Raw genomic sequence first — 19,763 nt, 5'->3', positions numbered from 1 at the left:
CGGCTCTTAATACCATTCATCTTTCCTTTGGTGTCTTGGGCTTTGCAGATCATCTCTTTCTTCAAAGTTATCCTGAAATTTAGGTCATTTCTATATGTACTTAGAGCTTCATGTGGCCAACCTAACTCCCACTTTCTCTAGCTCTTCCACTCTCATGGTTCTTTCCTCTCAGGAGTAGTTGTGGACTTACTTTTCAGCATCATATTTGTTCAGTCATTTCTGTTTCAAAAGCATCATTGGATCTGAATGTGACACTCCAGTGCTATCATGCCCCACATCTTAGTTCTTCCTCCCTTCACACAAATCTTTTCTAAAATACTATTTCTTTCACAGTCCTTCTTCAGACAAGTAAGACTTCAACATGGACTTTATTAGTCATCTCTTTGGATTCAGCACAATACTAGCTGTACCCTGAAAGTCACTAATATGCTCTTAATAACCAGGAGGCACAGTTGGGAAAGAAAGAATAATTCCAAATAAAACAATCATAGAGCTCCATTAGAGGTATATTATCAAATGCTCAATTCTACTATGTATACCATGTATTCCTTTAAAAAAAAAAGTGCTGTATCCTCCTTCATCTATTCCTGTTTAACCAGTTACTCATTGTGACCCTAACCTTGCAGCCACCACACCATACTGACATAATGCATGTTTCTAAATGTACTGATAATATGTTAATCATTTAATACTTCTTGTTCGATTTTGTTAAACATTTTTCTTCATCCTGCATCAATGTCGTCTGCCTGATGCAATAAGCTTCTGTGGGATCTCTCGGTGTAAGCTTTGCTAACTGTACATTAGCTCAGTAGTCTCCATAAGTTCCAAGACATACTCTGCAACTAACACAAAAGTTATAAACATTTCAACATTTTATTGATTGAATGAAGAATGGGGGATTGCCAAGGTTTGATTACAAGTGCAGTCTGTGTTCTTGTATTTATTGCAAGCTTTAAGTATCATTAATTTCTACTAGAGTAGTTCCTCAGTAGTGCCAGTCTTTCCATCATCAGACTAAATAAGGTAGAGTTGTGAATGCTGGCTACCATTCAGATGGTGACAGGTGGCCCAGAAAGCACACAATGGAATTTCCCATCTGTTCTTAACTTTCTATCCAAGGCTTAAAGGGCAGAGTGTGTTTTGTTATATACTCATCAAATACTTTTCTTCATCTAAACACTACTTAATTTTTTAAAAAATACTTTAGCTTACAGGAGGCTTGCAAATCCTGAAGGTCAAAATCACATGTTCATTTTTCTTCACCTTTTGAGAAAGTACCCTGGTTTATTCCTTACAAAGAGATGAATTCTGGCTTGGGCTTTTACACTTTATCTGAAGAAAATATCTCAGCTTCCAACAGCTTTACACAAAGCAGAGTGTATGTATCTGTAAAGAGTAATACATTGAAGAAGATTGGTGTACTTCATACTAGCTGACTTGTTAAAGGTGTTAAAGATAGTCTCACTTTGTTATTAGTAATCATTTTGTAAGTTTAGATTTTGATGATACTCATTATGGAAGCAAAATTATAAAACTAATAAAGAACTTAACTTATGATAGATGGAGGGCTGCCAGTTTTAAATTTTGCTTTCAAGGGGAAATATCTATTTTGGATGGAAATGGTGAGTTTTTGAATTAAATTTTAGGCTTTTTTTCTACTTAATTTCCAAGAGCCATTTTTTATATGGCCTCCTCTGTGCCATTATAACGCAGTAAAGTTTAAGGACCATAAAACAGGTAGAAAATATGTTGTTATAAAAATTTTGTAGGGAACATACCCTTCTTTTTCCTGAGTACTTGAGAAGTGTGTCTGAATAACAAATAGCAAAGAGTAATATTTTAATGTGGTTAATTGTAATGACTTTATCTGAGTGAATGGGTTAAATTTATTAATTCCATTTTTCTTGAACAATTAATAAATGCTTGGTATATATGAGGCACTGTACTGTGTGCCATATTATGTGGAAAGTTAAATATGTCCCTGTCTTTGAGGAGCTTGCAAAGTTTCTAGAATGGAGGGATGAAGAAGGAAATAATGCACATGGTTCAGGGAAGGTAGGTTTGGGTTAAACTGTGCCCAATGATTCCAAAACCTGGGCACCCAGAATATTCACCCCGGGCCCTTAGCAAACTTACAGGTATTTTGGTTTTGTCAAAGGCAACTGTCATTCTAAAAGTCAAGATTGCATGGGATTAGTTTAAAAGGTGACCCAGAGGATGCTGAATAGAGCTCCACACAAATGTTTTTAGAGATTCTGAATCTTAGGATGAGAAGTAAAAAAAAAAAACAAAACTGTCTTTGATTTGTTAAACAATGGGGAGACACTAATGGCTTTTGTTAAAGATAAACATTACCAGAAGAGTGCTTTTTAGAAGATTCTCCTGATATTAGGAAAAATAGGTTTGTAGCATTGAAAATGCAGTGGAGAAGAGGAACATTTGAAATAAACATTAGACATGTTGAGTGCTTAGGGCTTGGCAACAAGTTGGGTGCATGGGAGAAAGGAAAATGGAGTATTTTTAACCACAGTTTCTACTGGAAAAATAGAAGTGTTTGAATTGGCAGTGAAATAATAGATATGGGTAGCCAATTGGCTACTGGGTTTAACCTAGAACATAAAATTGGTTTTGCCTGTGTGAATTTAAGACAGCAGTATCTGGTAGGTACTTATGATCATATCTCTGAAAATGAGAAATGAGAGATATTTTGGATGATACACAAGTGTTTGTGTTTAAAACTTAGAAACATATGTGAGAGATACTATCGAAAAACAATTTAAGAATGTTGATAACTTCTACATTATGAGTCAGGAGAGAGTAATCTATATGGAGAGATATATTAGCCTAGTAGAACCAGCTTAGAAATGCATATGGTAGAGGCCAGTCTTGCTATTTAGGGAACTGGGTGTAAATGGCAATATGAAACACTGCAGAACAACCGAGAAAGGTGAGACTTGGGAAAGCTCAGACTCACTGTGGCAAAAGTCAGTAATTACTGGAATAAGGATACTTTGATTTGCAATCCCAGAACAGAACAAATTGCAATTGATTAAGGAATGAGTGGCTAGTTAGTAGAGAGAGAGATGTATAAAGCATTCGTTTTTAAGTTTATTGTGAAAGAGAACAGCAGAACAAAAATAAAATTATAGTGAGAGAAAACATAACTGAAAGAACTAAACCCAAGAAGGCTAGTGTGTATTAGTGTGTGTGTGTGTGTGTGTGTGTAGACAGTTTTTTGGTGGAATATAGGAATGGCAAGGTGGGAGTGATTCTTCTGCAGAAAGAAAAAACAACACTGAGTGAAGAAAGTAAAAATACCAAGAAAGTGTGCCTGAAGTACATTAATCCTTATAGGGCTAGACTGACGGTATAGCAAATATCCTGAATGTATGGGACAATAAAAGAATTCTTAATATCACCCTGATATTGTGAGCTTGATTACTATCTAAAAAATGATGCTATTATAAGGGTAAGAAGTGCAGAAGAGAGGTTGCATTGAGGAGAAAGATGATGTAATTACTGGGTGATAGGATTTTTTAGGTGTCATGAGGATACCTGTAAGATATGTCCAGCGTACAGTTGAATATATGTAGCTCAAGGGAACCAGCATGTTCACAGAGAGTCATTTAATAATCATTTGCAAAGAGGTGAGAGTTGAACTTAGGGAATACAATAAAACAAATGACAAAGTAGGGAAAAAGAGAGATGGAGAAACGAAGTTCAGTAGCACTTGTCAATTTCTGGCATCTAAGGACTAGATAGATGGTTGGGCAAAAAAGAAATTGGGAAGGAGCAAGAATAAGAAAAATGAAAGTCTGGGAATGTATAAGATAGCTGAGAGGAGATATTTCAAGGAGATGACAGTATGTAATTATAACAAAGGCAAGAAATTAAGAATAAAGGAAAATTTAAGATATATCTCATGGTTTTAATGTCATTGGATGCCTTCATGAGAGCTATTTTAGTTAAGCAGAAAAAGGAAACAAAGAGAAGTTAGGTTGAAGGGTGAGTATCAGGCAAATAGTGAGTGTGGAAGCTACTGAATAGACTATTTTTTTTTTTTTTGAAATTTTGATCATGGACAAATACAGGGTAAAATATTAAAGGAGGGTTTTGAAATATAAAAGTGTGTAAGCTGAAACAGAGTTCAGAATATCAAGAAAATCATTAATAATCCTACCCCTACAGTCATAATGCTCCATCACTACTAAGTGCTACATCTCCTTATATCTGTTATGTACATATTCACTTTTATTATGGTAGTGCTTCTTAACAGATGGTATTAAATAGATTTTACAAAGGACGGTACCTTACAATGGAGATATTTATAGTATTTTTCCCCATGGAAAACTTTTCTAAAGAATAGGAAACATGAGAAGGAAAACTGAGAAGGAGAAATAAAAGATAAAAAGTGAAGAAAAGGACAGAGGTCCAGGAGCGATTTGATGAAAGAGGCTCAAGGACAGAACTGGGTTTGCAAACGAGTGGGATGTGTTCTGAAACGAAGGTAAAAGGGAGAAAGTGGAGAGGATGATGTTGGAATCGAGAAATATGAGGAATTTGGCAGTCAGGATATTGAGAGTGTCACCTGCATCGATCTTAAAATCAATAAGATTGTTGGCACCATGGCCTCCCGTAAATGTTGCCGTTGTTTTATAATACTTGTTTGTGTGTGAAGAACTCCATGAATCCTTCAATCAAACTCTCAGCAATTATTGATTTGGCTTTTTCTACAATTACTCTGCTACTGAAGAACAGAATCCTAGATTATTGGATAAGGGGAATCTTTCAGTAATTCTAGCTTGATTGTTATTGCTTTTCTTCTCTAGTGCAGACTTTGTGCATACAGTAACCAAGTTATTTACAGGGAATTTTATGATCACTTGCCAGATTTTGGTGCCAAAATATTATTCATTTCACAAAACATTTTTTTATGTATTTTGTGAGAATCAGCAATATCTTGTTATTTACAGTAGTGAGAATATGAAAATAGCTTTAATATACCATAAACATAGCCAGTGCCTCCAAAACTTTTCTCCCATCATCTTTATTTATTGTGTGTGTATGTGTGTGTGTGTGTGTGTGTGTGAGATCACCTACTTTAAGATTTGCCCTCTTAGCAAACATCTAAGTGTTTAGCATGATATTGTTAACCATGGGCTTTATGCAGTACAGCAGATCTCTAGGACTTACTCATTATTAAAACTTTACAACCTCTGACTAATATTCTCTACTTTCTTTCCTGCTGCCAAGCCCCTAACAACCACTGTTCCACTCTGCTTGGCTGAGTTTGACCATTTTAGATTCCTCATGTAAGTGGTATCATGTAGTCTTTGTCCTCCTGGGTCTGGCTTATTTCACTTAAAGTGATGTCCTCCAGCAAGTGCCAGAATTGTCTTCTTTTCTAAGGCTGAAAATATTCCATTATGCATATCCATCGCATTTTGTTTATCATCTGTACGTAGACATTTAGGTGGCTTTCATATCTTAACTGTTGTGAATAATGCTGGGGTGAACATGGTAGTACAAATGTCTCTTTGAGATCTTGATTTTAGTTTTTTTGGATATATATCCAGAAACATTGCATATAGACCAATGATACAAATTACAGAAACCAGAAGTGAACCTATGCATTAATGACCAACTAATCTTCCATAAGAGTGCCAAGAACACACAGTAGACATAGTCTCTCTAGTAAATGGTTCTGGGAAAACTGTATACCCACATGTCAAAGAACGAAATCAGAAAATTTATTTTACAACATACACAAAATTCAATTCAAAGTGGATTAAAGACTTGAATGCAAGACCTTGAAACTATAAAACTCTTAGGAGAAAAACTCCTTGCATTAGTCTTAGCAATGATTTCTTGGATATAACACTTAATAGCACAGATAACAAAAGCAGAAGAAAACAAAAGTAGGACCATATCAAAATAAAAAGTTTTTGCACAGTGAAGGAAATCATCGATAAAATGAAAAGTCAGCATATGGAATGGAAGAAAATAACTGCAGGCCATGTATGTAGTAAAGGGTTAGTACATAAAAATATATATATAAGAAACTCCTACAACCTAATAAAGACAAATAATTTTATTTTAAAATAGGCAAAAACTGAATAGACATTTCTCCAAAGAAGACATGCAAATGACCAACAGGTATATGAAAGTGTGCTCAACATCATTAATTATTACTGGTTATCGAAGGAATGCAAATCAAAATCACAAGATATCACCTCACCTGTTGGTGGGGATGTAAATTGCTATAGTCAATATGGAAAGCAGCATGGAGGATCCTCAAAAAATCAAAAATAGAACTGCTTGGTATTTTTAAAATCTGCAACTTAACTATTCTCTATCCATTCCTGCTACATGTTTGCTCTACTCAAAATATATTTTCATTAAAGTTCTACTTCTTCAGTGCATTGATTAGACAGAGATAAGCTAGATATTTCCACTGTGGCAACATGTCTCTTGCTATTTCTCAGATGTTTGCTCTTGGTGAATTCTAGTGATTTTCTTTCTTTCTTTTTTTATTCAGGTATGTTCTCCTTAGCTTTTAAACCTGATAGTATTTTGAACGACACTTAATCCATGTGGTTTATTAGTTTAACTCTTTTTTTAAAATTTTTTTTATTTATTTATTTTTTTTTATTAGTTGGAGGCCAATCACTTCACAACATTTCAGTGGGTTTTGTCATACATTGATATGAATCAGCCATGGATTTACACGTATTCCCCATCCCGATCACCGCTCCCACCTCCCTCTCCACCCGATTCCCCCGGGGTCCTCCCAGTGCACCAGGCTGGAGCTCTTGTCTCATGCATCCCACCTGGGCTGGTGATCTGTTTCACCATAGATAGTATACATGCTGTTCTTTTGAAATATCCCACCCTCACATTCTCCCACAGAGTTCAAAAGTCTGTTCTGTATTTCTGTGTCTCTTTTTCTGTTTTGCATATAGGGTTATCGTTACCACCTTTCTAAATTCCATATATATGTGTTAGTATGCTGTAATGTTCTTTATCTTTCTGGCTTACTTCACTCTGTATAATGGGCTCCAGCTTCATCCATCTCATTAGGACTGGTTCAAATGAATTCTTTTTAATGGTTGAGTAATATTCCATGGTGTATATGTACCACAGCTTCCTTATCCATTCATCTGCTGATGGGCATCTAGGTTGCTTCCATGTCCTGGCTATTATAAACAGTGCTGCGATGAACATTGGGGTGCACGTGTCTCTTTCAGATCTGGTTTCCTCAGTGTGTATGCCCAGAAGTGGGATTGCTGGGTCATATGGCAGTTCTATTTCCAGTTTTTTAAGAAATCTCCACACTGTTTTCCATAGCGGCTGTACTAGTTTGCATTCCCACCAACAGTGTAAGAGGGTTCCCTTTTCTCCACACCCTCTCCAGCATTTATTGCTTGTAGACTTTGGGATAGCAGCCATCCTGACTGGCGTGTAATGGTACCTCATTGTGGTTTTGATTTGCATTTCTCTGATAATGAGTGATGTTGAGCATCTTTTCATGTGTTTGTTAGCCATCTGTATGTCTTCTTTGGAGAAATGTCTGTTTAGTTCTTTGGCCCATTTTTTGATTGGGTCATTTATTTTTCACAGAACTAGACCAAAGAATTTCACAATTTGTATGGAAATACAAAAAACCTCGAATAGCCAAAGTAATCTATGAGGAAGAATGGAACTGAGGAATCAACCTGCCTGACTTCAGACTCTACTACAAAGCCCAGTCATCACAGTATGGTACTGGCACAAAGACAGAAATATAGATCAATGGAACAGAATAGAAAGCCCAGAGATAAATCCACGAACCTATGGACACCTTATCTTTGACAAAGGAGGCAAGGATATACAATGGAAAAAAGACAACCTCTTTAACAAGTGGTGCTGGGAAAACTGGTCAACCACTTGTAAAAGAATGAAACTAGAACACTTTCTAACACCATACACAAAAATAAACTCAAAATGGATTAAAGATCTAAATGTAAGACCAGAAACTATAAAACTCCTAGAGGAGAACATAGGCAAAACACTCTCCGACATAAATCACAGCAAGATCCTCTATGACCCACCTCCCAGAATATTGGAAATAAAAGCAAAACTAAACAAATGGGACCTAATGAAACTTAAAAGCTTTTGCACTACAAAGGAAACTATAAGTAAGGTGAAAAGACAGCCCTCAGATTGGGAGAAAATAATAGCAAATGAAGAAACAGACAAAGGATTAATCTCAAAAATATACAAGCAACTCCTGCAGCTCAATTCTAGTTTAACTCTTACACATCCCATTGTATCACTTCAATGTATTGTAAAAGTTATTTGATTGAAAAGATACTAAGCAGTGTAGTGAGTATTTAAAGAGTCTAACTCTGGGAGAAATAAAACTTGGCAATGTATGCCATCTCCATAATTTTAGTGCTTTGACTTAATTTTGCACAGAATTTAGAATCCACAAGAGTGGTATATATATATTTATGGTTTCATTAGCTTCCAATCTTGCAGTTTAGCTACTATGAGTCACTAGGCTGTTTTCATTTGTTAAAAATGAAGGAATTTGTATTATTCCTCAGCTTGAACTTGTGTTTTCCCCCAGTTGCAAGGTTAACCAGAGTAAAAATTATTTCAATGCTTCATTAATAGATATTCAGAAAAAAATGAGCTTCCCCTGAAATTGGAAGCTTTACTAAAATATAATGCAACACTGTATCAAGAGTTAGAAAACTATGTCTGCAGTTTTATTGTGGGGACTTTCCACTCAGATAGAGCTGAGTGTGAGTCCAGCCTTTGTTGTTTACTAGTTTTATAATCATGAGCACGCTTTGTATCATTACTGCACCTCGGTCAATATTTGTGAAAGAGACACAGGAGGAATACCTTTCTCATAAATTTGTCATGAGGTGAATATGAGATAATACATTTACTTAACACAGAGCCCAACACATAGTATTTAATTAAATGTTAATTACTGATGGAATTTATAAACTCTGCTTAAAAGAGTACCTGGTAATGCTCACAAAATAATAGTTGGTTAAAATCTCAGATTATGGAATGTCATTTCTCCACTTCATCCTGCATTCAGCATTCCTCCTGAAACCATTTTGTTGGTGTTTTTTGTATCTAAAAACGGCCATTCCTTTGTTTTAGTCATAGCCTTAGTTTTCATTGCAGTTAATTGGAGCCAAAGAAATAGTGTTCCATTGTTATGGAGTCTCTTATTTATAGCCTGTTCCTACTGCATTTCTTGTTCCACAGTGCCACTAGACCCATCACTTTAATGCACATGTTTAAGAAGGCACATTCTTGTTTAAAAGCTACCGATGCCTCTCTGTTGTCTGTTGAATACAGCATATATGTTCAGCGTGGTATCTGGTGTCACCCAGTCTGACACATACCAGCATCACCTATGACTCCCCTGCCCCCCATTTCTCAGGGACCAGGGACTCTGGATCTCCTCCAGATGTTCCTCCAAAACAGGATGATTTTCCACACTGCTGAGCCTGGGCCCTGCCTGCTTCTAGCATCTGTAATTCACAAGCCCCCACCTGTGTGTTTCACAGCCTTGCTGTCTCTGTGAGCTGGTGTTCCGAGAGTTGTTCAACCAGCCATTGTCGCCTCCACGTTTCTCGCATAAAGGGATGCCTTTGTGGGGCAGTGCTGTGGATCTGGATTTAAGAGTCAGGACCTTACAGGCTTACTGTTCAGCAGAGGAAATTCTCTCTGAGCACTGGTTTTCTCAACTGTAAAAGACACTCTTTTCTTCCTCCTCACAAGATTGTTCTGGGGAATCATTTTTTCTATTGCTGCTGTAACCAGTTGTCACAAACTTACTGATTTAAAACAACACGTTTTGTTATCTTATAGTACGGTAGATCAGAAGTTTAGCTGGGATTTCAGTGACCTGAAATCAAAGTTTGGCAGGGCTGTTTCTTTCTGGAGGATTAGGGGAACGGTCCGTTTCTTTGCCTTTGCCAGCTTCTAAAGGCCTCTCTGGAGAATTCCGTGGACAGAGGAGCCTGGTGGACTGCTGTCCATGGGATCGCACAGAGTCGGACACGACTGAAGCGACTTAGCATGCATGCATGATTGGAGAAGGAAATGGAACCCACTCCAGTGTTCTTGCCTGGAGAATCCCAGGGACGGAGGAGCCTGGTGGGCTGCCGCCTATGGGGTTGCACAGAGCTGGACACGACTAAAGTGACTTAGCTGCAGCAAAGGCCTCTCTGGGATCTTTGCACATGGCTTTAAATTTCAGAATCCACAGGAGTGTCTTGACATGCCATCATCTCTCTCTGCAATCATCTCATTCTGTCACATCTCTCTGACCTCAAATGGGAAAGGTTTTCCACTTTTAGAGACTCATGTGATTAGATTGAATCCTCTGGAATCCAGAGTAATCTCCGCATCTTGAGGTCTTTATATCTGCAAATCTCCTTTTGTGATAGAAGGCAGTATATTCACAGATTCCAAGGATTGGGCATGGACATTTTTGGAAGCCATTATTCTATTCTAGCTACTATAGGTGCAAAATGATGCATTGGCATGAGCAGTTACCAGTGACATAGTGAAGAGCCAAAATTTGCTTGAGAGGTTTATCTGTTCATCCTCTAAAATATCTGGCAATTCTTGCCACCTCCCATGATTTTTCTTTTGAGAAATGTGAAAATTCAGAATTCTGTTTGTGTTTGTATGATTGTGCTTAGATGTTAAAAAGTTTTTTTCTCTGAAAACAACCTGAAAGATTTTAACTAATATCAAGAGATGATAATGAATAGAAAAGGTAATTTTAATTATTTTATTTGCCCCAATTTATATTCAACTTCATAAAGTAAAGAATTTCATTTTGTTCTATTACTAAAAATAATTTGAGTGAGCAAGTGCTCAGATATGTACGATCACTAATTCAAGATATGGAAACAAAACACTTGGGGGTGTATTCATGTAAAGGGAGGGTTCTCCTGAAGGCTTGTGGAAGGTGAGTGGATGATGGCTGCTCTTTCTGTAAGAGCAGCAAAGGTAGGCTGTTTCTCCTACTTTTAACTACAGGACTGCCTGAGGGTAGATTCTGAAATGTACATTTGTGTGATGCACTAGCTGTTCCCTTCCCCCTTGTGGGTTAAATTATATATTAATGGGAAACTCGCATAACTATGTTTTGTATGTATTCAACAGACTGAATTTTTCACATCAGTTTTCCTTTGCTATAATGCATGCATCTTTAAAATGAGGAATTGCCATAATAATTTTATTAAATGAAAAGTGAGAAGACTCTTCTAAGGTAAATTCAAGAAGTGTAAAGTGTTATTGAAATAATTAATGTGCAGAACATTTTAACAAAGATTAATTCTTCTTATGATACCACTTGTTTTTAAATTATAGCCTTTGCTTCATTAGAATGATGAAGAATTTTCTGTGAACATATGTAAGAGAGGGAAAAAAAAGGGATGAACTCCAGAATACATTTTAGTTCATTGACCATTATGTTCACAAAATTCTAAGAGGGAGATTTTTTTCCCTTAGTATTTTGGTGCTTAAATGATAGGTTAGGCTTCAAGTTTCATTTTTCCATCAATCTTCTCTTGACCCCACTTTCTTCATCTTTAAAATGGAGTGATCAGAAAAATGATTTTGAATTGACTTCCACATCTTTATTCCCTGGTAGCTCAAAGGTAAAGAATCCACCCACAATGCAGGAGACCCTGGTTTGATTCCTGGGTTGGGAAGATCTTCTAGAGAAGGGATAGGCTACCCACTACAGTATTCTTGGGCTTCCCTGGTGGCTCAGCTGGTAAAGAATCCACTTGCAATGCAGTAGACCTCGGTTCGATCCCTGGGCTGGGAAGATCCCCTGGAGGAGGGAACGGCTACCCACTCCAGTACTCTGGCCTGGAGAATTCCATGGACTGCATAGTCCGTGGGGTTGCAAAGAGTCGGACACGACTGAGCGACTTTCACTTTACCACTTCCCTTCCCGTGTCTTGGTACTTGGGCAGAACTCATTTAGACCAGTTCTTGTACATGAATGTCTACTATTCAGCTGTTAATTATTACATCTTTATTTTTTAAATGACTTGTGCTTTTTAAAGTACTTTGTTCATACAATAATTTCAAAGGTGCATTAAATAATTATGCTTATTACTTTTAAGCACCGAGGATTTTGTTTCTTTTAAAGCATGCATTTATACCTCAACCGCCATCACAAATCCTTAGTCCCTGTTGTACATTAATCATTAATTAAATATAAACTGGCCTAACCTAGTCCACCTTCCAACGCAAAAGACACCAGTTTGATCCTTGAGTTGGGAGGGTCCCCTGGAGAAGGAAATGGCAACTCATTCCAGCATTCTTGCCTGGGAAATCTCATAGACAGAGGATCCTGGCAGGCTACAGTCCATGTGGTTGCAAAAGAGTTGGACATGACTGAACAACACCAACAATATATAAACAACTTTCTATCTATAATTCTATACATGTCTTTTGTTCATAGTAGATTGAGGGGTGATAACTAGATTTTAGATATTCTAGCATAATTCTGCTGAACATCTAATAAGCACAACCTAAATCTTAACTTACAATACATTGTTTGGCTCTTCAAGGTATGTTTCTTGTCATATGGGCTTGTGATCTAAGATCAATGTGGCAACATTGCACAAGGAAAGGGAAAAACGAAAGGAAATCTACTCCCATGCTAGATATTATATAAACTCGGAGCATAACTCTCCCTGCAAAGCATCCTAGTCTATGTGCAGGTGTTAGAAAATAAAGTATGAATAACAGGCAAATTGGTTAAATGTTCTGATGAGAAGATGAGGTACAAACTCAGGTTCTAAATTTCAGCAAATAGTGAAGGGATGGTGGTCTAGTTTTTAAGAGGATATTGTGAAGAATAGAAGGTAAAATAGCCGATCCCACTGATACATAGTTACTACTGTGTTTGAACATCTACTGCATAGCTACAACACCTCTATAAATGGATGAGTCTAATCTGAGAGAAACGTTTCAAACAAGAAACAGTAGTGCCAGGAGATGAGGTTTGTTTGACATTCAAGCACCTGCTCTTTCCTCTTTCAAAGTAAATGGATTTGTAATGTAGAGGTCATTACAAAGAATCAAAGGATGTTCTTGAAACTCAAGATAGAAGAGGCTGCTGGTGGCACAAGACTCTTTTTAGGGAGAGATGTGGGGGTTAGATATAGAAGCACCATTGCAATGAATCATTAAAGCAAATACCAGGTTCTCTCACTAAGGAGATGGGATGAGGTTTCCATTTTCCACTAGTATGATTGATTTGATATCCTGAAAAACTCTTCTTATTCATATAATAAGATGCTAGATAGAAATATTTCTAAATATTTGTTGAAATGCACTGCTGGTTCAATGCACACATAGTCACACAAAGGAAGTGAAGTGTGTTGAAATAAAATGGAACTTGTAAACATGGGAGTTGCATGAGCACCAAGATTGCTTTCATCCTGCAGGTTTATACAGAAAATCATGACCTGCAGTCTCCAAAGTCTGCATGAGGCGCAGAACATAGGAGTTAAGACCTAGAGCGGTAAAAATGTAGGGGAAGTAATGTGAGATCTCAACAAAAAGCTGAAAACCCAAAAGATTGCTTTACTATATGACAGTGAAGGGGAATGCCCTGTTATGTAGCAGGCGATAGCAAAGAAACTTCCCTATCTCAACCTTGACATAGGAAAAGGGAAACACGTGCACCTTGAGAATCAAAACCACAAACTTAGTGTGGCTGAGAATTGTGATCACACAAAGCTTCATGTCACTTTCGAATCCAAATTACCTGACCTATTTGAAGAGGGGAGTGAATTCTGAGGGGAAATGTATTTTAAAAGGATCCTTGGTTTGGTGTCCCTGCCAGTCAACAAGGATAAAACATACAGTTCCTTCTGTAGAGATCCAGTTTTATCCAGGTTTCAAAGAATTTCTATAGATCTCCTTAAAGGAATAGGCAGTTTACAGAAAACACCAAGGAAGCAAAATAACATAACTGAAAATGGACGGGAACAAACAAGAGAAGCAGATTGATAGAGACTTCAGATACTGGCAATAACAAAATATGAAATAGATGTTGACTTTTCAAATGTTATTTTTGGCTGTGCTGGGTCTTCATTACTGCTTAAGGGCTTTCTCTAGGAGCAGAGAGCAGACGCTACTCCCTACTTGCAGTGGGCGGGCTTCTCGTATTGCTGAGCACAGGCCCTAGGGCGTGCTGGCTTCAGTAGCTGTGGCCCTTGGCCTCTAGAGAGCAGGCTCAATAGTTGTGGCTCATGGGCTTGGCTGTGCTGTCGTATTGGGGATCTTCCAGACCAGGACCTGAACCCATGTCTCCGACTTTGGCAGGCAGATTCTTGACCACTGAGGTGCCAGGGAAGCCCTGTTTTGACTTTTTTAACAAGAGGGAGGAAGCTATAAAGCACAACCAAGCAGGCTAAAAGGAGTAAACTTAAATATAATAATTGGGATTTAAATTGTAATAATGAATTACAGCAGGTTAGACAAAGATAAAGATATGAAATGGTGTCCAGGAGTATTGTTTCAAAGTAATAATGCAGAATGAAGTCTAGAGATACAGGATGAAAAATAGGAAAGGAAGATGAAAAGAGAAGCAGAACCAAGTGAAAGGCTCTCTCCTATGATTGTTCAGAGTTTTAAAGGCACTAATAGGGGGGAAATGGATAAACTTTTAATAGAATTTTTGAAATACTCCAATCCTAAAATCCACTAATTCTAAAGAATTCCAATGTTAATAAATATATATTTCAACTAGATATGTCATAGTAAACCTATAGAATGTAAGTACAAAGAGAAGCTCATACAAACCTCCAGAAAAAAATCACATGATGTAAAAATAGTAATAACTTAAGTGATGTTAAACTTTTCCATACAATAACATAAACAAGAAGACAATGAAATTCTGCCTTCAGTCTACTGAGAAAGAATCATTATGAACCTATTATTCCTTATCCATGAAAACTGTCTTGCTGGCATTAGGTCAAAATGAAGACCTTTTAAACAACCCCTACTCACTAGGGGAAGGTCTGAAGGAGGTGCTTCAGATGGAAGGATTTTAATAACCATCATACAGTCTGAAATTTAAGAATAGTGTGAGTACAAATATGTGTAAATATTGACTAAATTAATGAAATATTGCATGAATAAAAACTAGTACTAATCTCTAATTCATGAAGTGGGGAGAGTAGGAAAATGACAGAATTAGCACATTTGTTGGAAATAGGTGATAGGAGGTCTTGGTTACCTAAGGACTTGGCATCATCTGATAGAAGGTAAAGGTATTAATTAATTTTAAATGATGGCAAAATAAATAAATAAATGATGGCCAAAAAGTATGCATTATGAAACAGCAAAGGTAATTTTTAAAAGAATAAGCTTTCTAAATAAATAGAATTAAAAAATGGAATGGGGAAAATGCTATTGTTTCCAAATAGAAACAATGATGAACTGTGGGTGCTATTTGAAAGATAGTAGTGACACATTGGTTTTCTTCTAGTGTATGTTGATCACTCACTCTCTGACTCTGAAATTTTCATTTCTTTCTGTATCATATTTTCTATAATATTTATTGTTCATGGACAGCTGTTGGGTTATTAAGTGTTCTACTTTCACTTGAAGTAATTTCCCCGATCTAGCAAATCCTCACTCCTGGTTTGTTATATATATAAAACAGATGTCAGAGGGCATTCCTCTGAGACGAACATCCATCAATTGTTGAGCCATTTTATAAAGATACTGCTTTTAGGAAATGGTGAAAGTCTTCTTATTTTTAGGGGACTGGAGAGTGTAGCAATGCTGTGTATATTGATTTCTGCTTCTTCCTTTTCTTCTGTGGTGGGTTTTTATCTGCTTCATTAGAAAACCCAAAACAATGGAAGTTTTAAAAAATGAGAGGCTTTGACAAATGTAGTTCGGGTGCAATGCAAGCTAATGATTATGAATATGAATAAGTCCTACAGGAAGGACTTGGAAGTGTGTGTATATCACGTGTGTGTGTGTGTGTGCACACGCACATGTGTGCTCACTTGTGTCTGACTCCTTACAACCCCGCAAACTGTAGCCCGCCAGGCTCCTCTGTCCATGGGATTATCCCAGGCAAGGATACTGGAGTGAGTTGCCTTTTCCTCCTCCAGGGGATCTTCCAGCCCCAGAGACCAAACCGGTGGCTCCTTCGGCTCCCACATGGGTAGGCAGATTCTTTACCACTGAGTCACCTGGGAAGCATTTTATATTGTTTCCTCATTGAATGGACATTGCAATTGAATCCAATTTCCTGCCAAGCACTGCTTCTCTCTATCCTTAAATGTTGATATTTGAAAGATTAAAAGTAGATAGTAAAATGCTGTAACAAAATTAGCACTGTAAGACGATAGTACAACCTAACATATGCCTCATCTCTTCATGAGCATCTATTATTCTACTGTAGCCTCCTCTATGTATAGTCAGCTTTTGATTGGACTTAATGGGATTTCTCGTAAAGTCCCCTGACTGCCTGCCTTCTCAGGTGTGTGGAATTCTCTAAAACGGAAGCCAGGTGATGAATTAGACCCCTTGGCTCCGATAGTGAACTGGTAGGGTCCAGCTGTCTAAGCAGCTATTCCTGTTCACTCGAGCCATTGTGTGTTTCCCTCTAGAGCGATAATTGCTCAGACCACATTGTGGCTCATTTTTTTTATAATGCCCACAACAGTGCTTTGTCTGGGGAAGGAATTGCATATTTTAGTGTTGTGATAAAATGCAAGAAGGCGTGCTGCTGTAATGTGGTTGACCCCATCTTGTGTACCGCTATGAACATTTGTATTTATGACAGCCATTTCACACTTGTATATTTGGGAAATGGTGAAATGTTTATGTGCACATATACCAGCATTTGTGAATTCTCCATATTCTGTTAGGGAAAAAGGACACTTGTCTAATTTCAAACATTTGTTTGAACAGTGTCAACCTGGGGGGGAGGCAAAGTGGTTGAGTCCTCACTCTGCAAAGATAATATACATGTTAATTCGTGCTGATATTTTGAACAAGGCACAGCTGCTCGATAACCATGTGATCCTTCTCTCTCACAGAGGATGCTGCGATTTCATGCAGCCAGTCATGGAGCAATAGAAGGAAAGTTTCCATTTCAGAAATTCATAATAAATGGAAAGTAAGGAAGAGGCCGACTCACTTATGAGTGCTAAAACAAAGTCCATCTCATTTGATGATCAAGATGTCCAGAGTTCTGTGTGCTGCCCATTGATGCCCAAGGAATCTACATGGAACAGTATTTGCTCAAACCATCAAATTGTAGCTATCACTGTAGCCATAGTCAGTCATAGGATGCTTGCATTAAAATTTATGTGTCCTTTAGAAATCAAGCAGTCTCTCTTCTGTTTTCCCTTTATCTACTCATGTCACAAATAGCCCATGGTGCTGGTTCTTCTGCACATTTTTTGCTTGTTCAGTCTGCTGCTCTTCAAAGCCTTTAATAATCATAAAGGAGCATCGTCATCATCTTTCTTTGGAAGCTCTTCTTCACTGAACAAATGGATATAGAAAAAAATGTTCATTTCAGATACCTAATTAAATCATCCTTTATAAGGGTACTTACACCTTGGAGTGTAAGTACCAAGTGTCAACAATGCTACTCTGTTCCCAGCAAGTCCATTGGCAAGAAGGAAACTTTGGTCTTTAAGCTCTGAGTTGATCATTTGGGCAAAATGTTTTGAAGGTAGTGAGATGTTGCTATGGTAAAAATCCAGAAGGTCTTCACCCACAGATACAGGTCACAGATTTACCTTGGGAAAACTGCATTGGTTTCTGATGAAGGGTAATTTTCTTCCACTCATTTCTGTGAAAAATGAAATAGTGTGGAGAGTCCCTTGCATGTCTATGTAAAATTCATAACCTGGTTAAAGAATGTGAGGCAGTTTGGTCAATCTTAAATGTAACCAGCCACTTTGCCATTTCAGAGCCCATTTAAAAGTAACCCAGGAACCAGACTAATCAAGGCTATGGTTTTTCCAGTGATCATGTATGGATGTGAAAGTTGGACTGTGAAGAAAGCTGAGGGCCGAAAAATTGATGCTTTTGAACTGCGGTGTTGGAGAAGACTCTTGAGAGTCCCTTGGACTGCAAGGAGATCCAACCAGTCCATCCTAAAGGAGATCAGTCCTGGGTGTTCATTGGAAGCACTAATGCTGAAGCTGAAACTCCAGTACTTTGGCCACCTCATGAGAATAGTTGACTCATTGGAAAAGACCCTGATGCTGGGAGGGGTTAGACGCAGGAGGAGAAGGGGACGACAGAGGATGAGATGGCTGGATGGCATCACCGATTCAATGGACATGAGTTTGAGTAAACTCCGGGAGTCAGTGATGGACAGGGAGGCCTGGCGTGCTGTGATTCATGGGGTCGCAAAGAGTCGGACACGACTGAGTGACTGAACCGAACTGAACTGAGGAACCAGATGGAAACTGATAATCATTAATATTTTTATGTAACTTCAACCCCAATACCAGAAAAATACAAAAAGAAAAAAAAAATCCATAGAGTCCTAAATCTAACAGCTGCATTCCAGAAACATCCCCTCCCCCACCACCCAACAACCCCGCCAAGAGTTCAGCATGGGTATTAAGAGTATATCGTGTTGGACTTCAGAAAACCTTGGTTTCAAAATCTCTCCTTTAATGTTTAGTCTTTTCTTGAAATATCTGTGCCTTAGTTTCTTCATCTAGGCAACAGCTTAACAGCATACATTTTAGAATTCTTTAGGAGTAAATTGAAGGTAAGTATTCCAAATTCCTGATACATTTTAAACACTAATAAGCATTAGCAAACAGAATTTATGTGTGGATGTGTCAAGAGGATAGAATTCATCTTCACATTACTTTTTCCATAATGTCGTTCCTCCTGGGATAAACAATGTCTCATTAGCATTCTTTTCTTGATAAAAGGTTGCAAGAGAAACAATACAGACCAGCATATAAAAGCAACAGATTCTCTTAGAAACAAGCGATAAAATCTTGTGCCTGAGTTCGCCCATGCTTTTCTCTTAGGCCATAACTGAGTGGATTTCTTTTCCAAAGGATTGTTTTCCACACCCTGATCAGGTTGGTCATTCAGAAAATCCAGTCTGTGATCAAGATGGAAAGCAGATGACAAATGAATTCTGAGCTAATGTTTATCACTGCAGTTATGCTATAGTCAACTAACCATGGGGACTAACACACTCTGTGACTCTCTGCCCTCAAGCCTCAGTTGCTCTTGCATACCCTTTTAGAAAATGCCCCTTTGATAGAGACCTTAACTGATGGAGCCAGGGTCCAGGTCTGTGGTTTATGATTTGCTTCAGGAATCAGGCTGCCAGAACTTCCTTCAGCTCATCCAGTTTCAGTTTGGAACTCGCCTGGCATATCACCTAGAATTAATTTATTCACCCAGTATTTTCAAAACAGTGAGTTTTCTCTTGGATTACACCACATTTAATTTCATGTGGGATCTTCATGAAATTAGAAATTATTAGGGTAATTGAAATTTCCTTAATTTTTCTGGGTCATTTATGCCAGTGTCTTTGAGATAAATTGGGACAAAATGTGATTTGTGTAAGGCCTAGAGAGTTCTTCTTTTATTTATTGGTTACGAGAGAAAATGATTTGCAATACTGTCTGTGTTAAAACCTAGCATTCACCTTAAAGCCCTTGCTTCTGTGCCCTTGACATAGGTTCACTCATTTA

At 37.7% G+C, this 19,763-nt stretch overlaps 1 protein-coding gene across 4 annotated transcripts in view; it reads left to right on the top strand.

Annotated features, from left to right (window-relative positions):
* Positions 1-19,763, top strand: part of NKAIN2 (sodium/potassium transporting ATPase interacting 2) — a 1,112,863-nt gene that overhangs the window by 481,288 nt on the left and 611,812 nt on the right. The window lies entirely within an intron of this gene.

This window comes from Cervus canadensis, chromosome 20 (assembly GCF_019320065.1).
Source record: "Cervus canadensis isolate Bull #8, Minnesota chromosome 20, ASM1932006v1, whole genome shotgun sequence".
In the NCBI taxonomy this organism is placed as follows: Eukaryota; Metazoa; Chordata; class Mammalia; order Artiodactyla; family Cervidae; genus Cervus; species Cervus canadensis.
Note: the sequence above shows the minus strand (reverse complement) of the source record. Positions and strands in the feature narration are given on the sequence as shown.